Consider the following 10,128-nt stretch of genomic DNA (forward strand, 5'->3'; position numbering starts at 1 on the left):
TTGCTGATAGAACGGTAAGAACCTGAAGGGATTGCAACACACAACTGAATCCTATTCTTTTTCGACTATGCCATGTTGTGTCTTTAAAAATGTCCCCTTTTCCGGCCTCCCTAGCAGAGAGTTTAAAAACACAAGAAAAAACTTCCTTTCTGACATTTTAAAAAATCCTTGGGAAAGGCAGTTAATTTATTTGTTAGTGAACTTGTTGGATGATTTCAGACCTTTTAGACATGGCTAAGCACTCATCATTCACGTAAATGGAAGGGGGCTGGGGCAGCTGTGCAGGTGTGTTACTGGGATCTCCCCTCAAGAGAGAACTTGCCCTTCAGGATTTCAGGATTGTCTCAGCTTTCAGCTCAAGCCAACGATCCTCCCAGGCAGCCCCCATTCTGTGACTGAACACGGCAGGGGAGTGGGACCTAGCTATTTATGCCCAGTTCAGGATTCCGCTCCTGAGGGTGCTTTTCTCTAGAGCTTCCATTCAGCTGGCTGGGCCTTTCTGGTCCGTGTCATGGTATGAGACTCTGCCGCCAAACCCGGTTTCCTTCCCCCTTTCCTTTCACAGGTGTCTGATCAGCAGTGGGAAGGCTTTCCCTGCCCAATTCTGCATCCCTCGTGGCTGGCCTTTCACAGGTGTTACTTACTCCTTCTGTACGTCCAGCTTCATCCCAGTGTCTTTTCCCTAACGGCACAGGAGAATGAAACTGCAAAACCATGCTTTTGGCTTTCTCAGTGGGAAATCAAGCATTGAATCAAACTGTGGTCTAGCTAAGAAAACACCTGAATAAGATACAAGCAAGACCGGCAGAGCACTTTCCCCATTTATCTGAGATTAAGCAGAGATGGGTAATGTGTCTCCCACCTGCTGACCTATTTCATTCTTTACCCCTCAATGTGTTTCTGTCATTATTGCCATTTGGACTTCATTGCTTCTATCTTCCTTTTTTCCCATTGTGTATATTCCTCGTGCTTTTAGACTACAGGACAGATAGTCACAAGTCACTCTTCATCTGCTTTGTATTCAGAGAGGCAGCATAGGCTCTGTGGGTGCATGAAAACAATTTTAGGTCCCTTCTCAACTATGTAACAGCTAAAAGCAGGAAGACATAGCCAAATTTTCTTTCTCTTTTGCACAGGCAAAAGCTGTAGTAGCTATGTTAACACAGGAAAAGATAAATTTATTCGAACACCTAGTATAAATTAGATTTTAAAAAAGGTTGCACTTACTCAGTGGTTCTTAGTCTCTTTGGGAGTTTCAAATATCTTTGAATATAACACAAAAGCCATAGACTCAATCCCTAGATTAAAAAGTACTACTATTATTTGAATGAAGAGCTTAAGGTATTTGTTCTCCTCTCATCCTTTCATTCAAGTTAGTGTTTTACTAATAATAATCATGAGTGCATACTAGGATAACATTTTACTAGATGAAGGAATGTTTTTCACTCACCATCATTAGTTTTACTTAATTGCTCTCCTACAAATAAAATGACTTTGAATTCCGCCTCAGGGAGAGGAAGCTTCAGCAAAATAAACATACTAATACAGAAAAAAAAATATATATATATATACACATATATATTCAGTGTTTGACTTTTCAAACCTGGCTTCTTAGCCCAAGCAATATATTTTCCTATGCAATTTTTCTTTTATCCTACAGCAGACAAAAATTCCTAGTGCATAGGGCCAGGGGGAGCAAAATTAGAACACTCAATGTATTTTGCTAACAGTGACACTTCTTGTTCAAAGAAGGAAATTGAAGAACAACAGAAAAAAAAAAAGATAACGTGCACCTGAATGCAAGATATAGAAACAAACAAGTTTGGGTAACATGTCAGAGATTCAGAGGCACTGAAATATCGTTCAAATATAAGAATGTGAATTTATTTTGAAAAGAAATGATTTCTACTGTTTGACTTAGCTATTGCTGTATGAGAACCTTCCTCCCATCCCAGCACCAAAAAAATGGAGTAACTTAAATTAATAACCATTTATGCAGCTCATGATTCTGAGGGTCAGGAACTCAGGCTAGACCAAATATAGTAGGGTTTCATCTCCGCTTTCTAATGCATGTTCTAATGCATGTTCGATCAGTTGGGGGAAAGCCAGGGTAAGTGGCTTTGCTGATATTGGGTGGGCTACTTCTCATATGTAGCACATCAACAAGGACAACAGGGCTGACACAACTCTGAAGCACATAGTCTGCCACCTCCAGCTAGTTAGCACTGGGGGAAAATGGAGGCCAGAGTCCTGAGAAAGAGAACAAAAGTGTGGTATACAAGGTCTCTTTAGGACTCCAATTTGAATTGAAAACCCGTTATTTCCACTGCATTTATTGGCCAAAGCAAGTCACAAAGCCAATGCCATTTAAGGAGATGGATTAAAAAAAAAAGATAACCTTTTGATGGGAGATGTTGAAAAGTCAATTATAAAGGTTATGGACCAGAGAACAGTGTAGGATGGGTGGTCATTTTTGCAGTCTACACCATTTAATAAGATGATCGGATTTAAATCCCCTTGAGTACCTCTGAATAAAAACTCAAAATCATCCACCTCCATTTTACAGCATCCCAGATCACCACATCCACCTTTTATATATAAACAGAAAACAAATGCCTTTGGGAGCCTAATGAGCACTATGGTCCTTGGAAGCATTAACTAGTTCACCATGGCATTCAAGTGCCCTATTAGAGTCTGCATCCTATAAAGGTGAATGCTAACCTTGGCAGTTTATGTAGGAGTCCCTCAAGTGCTAGCTATTATGCCTTCCTTCCCTGATATCTACAAGGCATCTTCAACATAGAAACCAGAATTCTAACCCTCCTTGGACATTTTGCAGGATTTGGCTTCATGCTCTTCTGCTTGGATCATACTGACATTCATGGACCCATTTACTGTAATCCACTATGTTAACTGATATGCCTCTCTGTGCACAGGTTCAAAGAACAGTGCTGCAATTTTAATATTTTGGGGGAATTCATAAGCCCTTTTGAGAAGCTGATGAAAGCTATAGACCTTCTAAAAACGTACATCACACATCATACAAAATTTTGTACATAATTTCAGAAGGTCCACAGACCTCTTGAAACTTGTCCATGGACCTTCTAAGAGTCTATGGACCCCATTTAGAGGATCTTGTTCGAGATTATGGAAATAACTGCTCTTACAACAATGATATGTAGCTAATGGAATCAGAAGCAACAAGAGAGCATATGGAAGCAGTCAAAAGTACCCTGAAGGCACAATCACCAGTTCTGACTTCCTGAATGATGAATGTTCAGACATTATTTATTCTGGGAGAGACAAGTCTCCAATTTTCTTTTCAGATGCTAAAGAACAGAAGCAGACTCACTAAGTGTGCATCTCAGTATCAGTTACAGAATCATCACTTGTGATCACAGCAGCAGAACATTCCCTCAGGCCATACCTTCTCTCAACCCAGAAGGTAGAACTTGAAGCACTTTGAGCAATGACCATTTTAAGGATGATACTGCTTCTATTACGAGGCTTCCCTGTTGTATTTACAGATAAAATAAAATGATGTCAGAGATTTGCTTCAGAATAATCTAGGGTGGAGGTGCATATAGATGAAATAAAAATGGGTCATTAGTGTATAATTACTGAAGCTGAGTGATGAGTACACAAGGGATTTTACATTATTCTCTCTACTTTTGTATATGTTTAAATTTTTGTTTTTGTAATAGAAAATTCAAAAGAGAGAGAAAGAGACTTTAATATTTGTTTCAAAGAGAAAGGCAATCCAGGTAAAATAGAGAGGCAGAAATGCATAACCTTCTTTCCGGCTACTCTGGAATGAAGGAATTTCTAATTTCTACTTTACTCTTTTCTACATGACCACAATCTCTTTAGTTCCCTCTTCATTTTGAAAGACTATTATTCTGACTTCTTTTTAATTATTTCACTATAAAAATTATTTCAGAATGGTAAGACATTTGTTAATTCTTAGGCCATCACATATGTCTATGGGCTCTCCCACTCTGCTTAGGGCTACTTGATAAATAAGACAGGATTCCCAAGATGCATTGCTAGGAAGCAACTTGTTCTTTGCTCTCAGCTTCTCACACTGTCCACTGTCTTCTCTGCTTTCCAAGCCCAGTCAATTGGGCAATAAAGAACACAAATGACTACGCACCAACAGTGACCAGCACCTGATTAACTGGAGCCTCCATTTCTACAATTTTAAAATGAGGGAAATTCCATGCCAATATTCCCAATGGGATTATTATTTTTTTTTCACAACAGGATTCTTTATTCTATTCTATTCTATTCTATTCTATTCTATTCTATTCTATTCTATTCTATTCCCCAACGAGATTACTTTAAACCACAAATTAAACAAATGAAACAGTGAATGTAGTGGATATTTGTAAATTCTGAAGGCATTTGTTTCAACTTGTGTTTAATAGAGGGGACCCTAGGGTTTCTGAGAGCACAGTGCTCTCCCCGTCCCATCCAGGCCACCTCCAGAACAGCTCTTGTCTATGGGGTTCTGGGGGGAATTTCCATGGAAAAGAGGTTGCTGTTGCTAACGAAAATGTTGAGGGGCACTTGGGTGGTTCCGTAGGTTAAGCGTCTGACTTCAACTCAAGTTCATAATCTCACAGTTCATGAGTTCTCTTTTTTTTTTTAAGTCCCACATCAGGTTCTCTGCTGTCAGCACAGAGCCTATTTGGAATCCTCTGTTCCCCTCTCTTTCTGCCCCTCCCCCACTTGAGCGCACACTCTCTCTCTCGAAAACATAAATGAACATAAAAAAGCTTATGGAGGCCTGACAAAAGTGGGTTTTTTTAAGAAAATACTGAAAAATATGGCTCTCAATTTGTCTATTACAGATAAGTTTAGGGGCACCTGGGTGGCTCAGTTAAACTTCCAACTCTTGATTTCAGCTCAGGTCATGATCTCACAGTTTGTGAGTTCAAGTCCCCTGACAGGCTACACTGACAGTGTAGAGTCTGCTTGGGATTCTCTCTCCCATTCCCTCTTCCCCTCCCCTACTTTCTCTCAGTCTCTCTCAAAAATAAATAAATAAACATTAAAAAAAGTTGGGTACTTATGCCAAATGATTATCAATCAGCAGATAAAATATCCCTGAATCATGAATCTTTTCAATGCAAAGTATGATTTGATTTGCAATATATCTATATATAAATACATATAAATATGTGTGCAAATGTATATACGTACACACACAAGTATTTGCTAGATTGATTTTAGAATTTCAGGAATGCATCCATTAAATAAAACAAAGTGGGCTAGAGTTTCTCATGAAAAGGCAAACTATGAAAATAACAGTGACATTCTGGAACCAGAATAAGAATCAGATGACCTGGGTTTGAATCCTGATTACCAACATTTAGTACTGGTGCGGCTTCAAACAAACTGTCTAATGTTTTTGTGCCCAGTTTTCTCAACTGTGAGCTATTTGCAATAAAATTTGCCTTGTTATAAGGATTAAGTGAAAATCTTAAGTGCTTGGTATTCCTGTAAGAAACAAAAAAAAATCACTGGGGCGCCTGGGTGGCTCAATTGGTTGAGCAACCAACTTCAGCTCAGGTCACGATCTCACAGCTCATGAGTTAGAGCCCCACGTCAGGCTTTGTGCTGACAGCTTGGAGCCTGGAGCCTGCTTTGGATTCTGTGTCTCCCTCTCTCTCTGCCCCTCCCCCACTCACATTCTGTTCTCTCTCTCTCAAAAATAAATAAACATTAAAAAAAATTAAAACAAAAAATCACTGCTTGGATAACTTTGCTTCCCCTGAGAAACTGCTCTACTTCCTTTTTTATTTAAATAACAAGAAATAGGTAGCCATTCATGTCTTCCATTTTGCTTCATCTTCCAGAAAATTCACAGCACATCTTGAAGCTCAACTGTAACAATTAAGCTGACCCTTTTAGTCTGTGAATGTGTATTTTCCCTTTCCTTCATAGTGACCTTTTACTTTTATTTAATTTTTTCCTGATCTCAGTTTTCAGTGTCATTACCTTTTTAACATGAGTGCTTTCAAATCACCTCTCCCCAGTCCCTTGTGGAGCAAAATGGTAGAGGTCAAGAGAAGGATACAGGAGAGGAAGAAGGAGAAAGGGGAAGGCTGGGGAGAATGAACCTACTATTTTTTTTCCCCACAAATGCTCAAAAAGCATTTGTAAAAAGGAAAACAGAATATGATGAATCTAGTTGTTGATAACTTTTGGAAACTACTGCCATGAGGTGTTTAATTAACAGTAATTTCTATGTGTGGAGTACCTTTATTTCCCCAAGATGCTGTGCCCACAATGTAAAAGTATCACAGATAACAGTCCCATTATGGGGTCTTTTCTGGCACTGTGAAGAAGTACCAGTGTGGACTCATAAGAACACAGCCTTTCTCATTCTGCTCTCTCTCTTTTTTTAATCACAGTTTGGGTTATTAAATATAATACACTGGAGCCTTGCTATAACAACCAATCTTTGCCACCAGCCACATAATTTATTTATGTACCTAGAAATATTCCTGTAAAACATCTACATACTATAGATGGATAGATAAATGGTAAGTGATGGCTGAAAGAAAAATAGTCTAGACCTCAGAGGAATCTAATAATTCAAACTTAACACAGACAGCCTGAAGATAGTTAACATATATAGTATTGATTATATCAAGATTTAGTACTCTGGAAAAAAACCTCATAAAAAAAACAACATTTTGCTATCACAGGGGTTTGAGAGAAAGACAATTAAAACTAAAATGCAAGAAACACCAGTCTCATTCATACGGAATTTTACAAATATTTCCAGAAAACTAATGTCTCCGAAGAATAGGTGTTTGCTTATAAATCTACCAAAGAACACTTTATCTTCATTAAAAAAAAAAAAAAAGCCTATGTGTCCCTTGTCAGCAATATTCTCCAGGCTTATCCCCCATTGTTTTTATGTTATAGCCCCATATGTGTTCCCACTGAATAAGGTGTCAGCTATCATTCCATGTGACAACCCTGACCAAAAGCAGGCTTTGGCATTTCTGCAGACAAACTGTTCCTACACAGAAAGGCTAGATATTATTCTGGGAGCATAGTGTTTATAATAGACACCACACATTTCTGTCCATTCCCCCTTGCTTATTTCTGCTCTTACTCTATTCTTTACACAGGTGATACCACTTTTTCCCGGTTTCAAATATTGCTTTTATGCTATGGCTTCCAAATTTACAGCTTTATCCCTGATTGTTTTTTTCTTGAACCTCACACCCAGGATTTCAAGCTATCCAGAGGATAGTCCACTCAGGTGTCCTGACAGCATACCCAATTTAATTTGATAGAAAACAAACCAGTCTTCCTCCCTCTCTCCCTTCCCCGACTGCTTCATTAGGTAATTCATGTTCAGAAATGACTTTTCCATCCCCTGCCTGTTTGTTCATCAGAGAATCAGCATGGCTACCCTGCAGACTTGAATGCTGGGAAGAAGTTGATGGGCTGTGTAGGAAAGACTTAAGCTACGAGTCTACAATCTAAACCTCCCACGTGATTGTTCTTACTCTTTCCTCTATGGTCTCAGAGACATCTACCCATGCCTTTATCACAGAACTTAGCTCACCACTGGGTGACTATCTGATTTATGTCTTTCCCTTTTTGGGGTTTGAGCTCCCATGGTAGAGAAAATGTCTTACTCTCTTAATATAAACAATTCCCTAGAGTATGTTTCTCAATGAACTTCTCTTAATTTATTCGAAAAATTTTATTAAATATCTACCATGTGCTAAGTGCTAGAGATATTGTGAAGATGACAGAGTTTGTTCCCCCTCTCAGGCAGCTAAGAACAAAGACCAGAAGGGCAAAATGCTGTTCTACTATAAGTTCAGATGCTATAAAGGTACATGAGGGTGGGGAGATAGGGAGAAGCTGGTGAAAGTATACAGACTTTCAGCTATAAGATGAATAAAATCTGACTATCTAATGTACAACGTGGTGACTAAAGTTGATAACACTGTATTATATAATTGAAATTTGCTAAAAGTGTAGGACTTAAATGTTCTCACCCTAAAAGGCAGGGGTGAATATGTGGAGAGATGAATGCGTTAATTGACTCAAAGGGGGAATCCTTTCATAATGTATACATATTATCAAATCATCCCTTTGCACACTTTAAATTTATTACAATTTTATTTATCAATTACACCTCAGTAGAGCTTCGGGGGGCGGTGGTGGGCAGTGGGAGGCACATGGAGAAGGTGTTTAATCTCCAGGTAAAAAAGGATAGAAAACACTACTGAGACTCGGGTAAGGCAAGGCAGGTGCTTGGGGCCCAAAATGTTAAGAGGCACTAACTGTCGTGCAAGTGTAGGGTTAGGACCTGAGAGTGGGGGTTTACTTACATTTTGTTTCCTGGATGTCTCATTCTAGTCCTGGCCCTTGCAGAAAACTTCTGATCTGCCTATATGTACTAAGAGTCATTTACAAAAGTATCCCAAGGCAGGTTGTTAGAGCCTTAGACATCAGGATCTCCTCTGATAGGAAGTTAAATATTTTATAGGACATGGCAGACTCTCTTCTATTAGAGGGGTGCTGGAGAGGTGAAGTATAATCACTTTATATATGTTGGCAAGTAGAAACGTAACAAATGCAGGAATAATAAAAATCACAGTAAGCATAGCAGAATGTGTAAAGATGTTGAATCACTATATTGTATACCTGAAACTAATGTAACATTGCATATCAACTATATTCAAATTAAAAAAATTTAGATTGGGGCGCCTGGGTGGCTCAGTTAAGCGTCCGACTTCAGCTCAGGTCACGATCTCACGGTCGGTGAGTTTGAGCCCCGTGTCGGGCTCTGGGCTGATGGCTCAGAGCCTGGAGCCAGCTTCTGATTCTGTGTCTTCCTCTCTCTCTGCCCCTCCCCCGTTCATGCTCTGTCTCTCTCTGTCTCAAAAATAAATAAACGTTAAAAAAAATTTAAAAAAATTTAGATAAAATTTTTTAAAAGCATGTACATGTACAGTACCAGTGATAGTCATGTATTAAGTAGAAAGTATTAAGTATAAGTATAGTACTCATGTATTAAATATAGGACAGCATTTAGGACTCCATCCTTTACTAGCTATGAGGCCACAATCACATATCCTCACTATACCTCAATTTCCTCATCTGGAAAATGGAAGTAATAGCATTCTACTTCATAGAGTTGTGAACATGACATGAATTGATACATGTAGAAAGCTTAGTACAGTTCCTGGCACACTGTAAACAAATTATTCCAACACCATTTTCCTTGTGCACCCACCCTTCTCAAGCCTCCTGTCTCCCCAACACAGCCTTCTTAGTGCAGCCATGATGCTCTGACTAAAATGGAAATCAATCATATTGCTCCATTGCTTAAAATATTTGGAAGCATTTCCAAAAACGGTTATATGCTATATGATTCTATTCCTATGTCATGCTCAAAATTATGAAACTGAAGAGAATGAGACCAGATTAATGGTTACCTGAGGATAGAGATGAAGGGGGTCTATGGTTCCAACTATAAAACAGACAAAAGGTTTTCTTTGTGGTGATGGGACAGTTGTATATTTAGATTGTGGGAGTGGTTATATGAATCTATACTGGGGATCACACTGTGAACACACACTCACAACGTGAGTGCATATAAAAGCTAGTAAAAACTCAATAAAGACTGTCATCTATGTAACACCATCATATCATTGTTAGCTTCCTGGTTTTGATATTATGCTACAGTTATATGAGATGTCACCATTGGAGGAAGCTGAGTGAAGGGTTCAGGGGTCTCTGCATTCACTACTCTTGAGACTTCCTTCAAAAAAAAAATATTTCTAAAAAACATCACATAGGATCATAATAGCCCCCAAGAAAACAACAACAACAACAACAACAAACCCAATCACCTCATCATGAGTCCTAAGATTTTGAAGGATCTGACCTCAGATTGTATCTCTAGCTTCACTTCTTGTCGCTCAGGTGATTTGGTTTCAAGGGGACCAATGAACCCTGAGTCATTTTATCCTGTTGTTTCATTAAAGTTCTACAAATATTGTCTTTATTACTGAGTATATGGTAACAAAAATAAATAATATGACATATTCTTGGTTTCTGTGTCAATTGGCTTTTGCTGCATAA

Source organism: Prionailurus bengalensis, chromosome A1 (assembly GCF_016509475.1).
Source record: "Prionailurus bengalensis isolate Pbe53 chromosome A1, Fcat_Pben_1.1_paternal_pri, whole genome shotgun sequence".
Taxonomy (NCBI): Eukaryota; Metazoa; Chordata; class Mammalia; order Carnivora; family Felidae; genus Prionailurus; species Prionailurus bengalensis.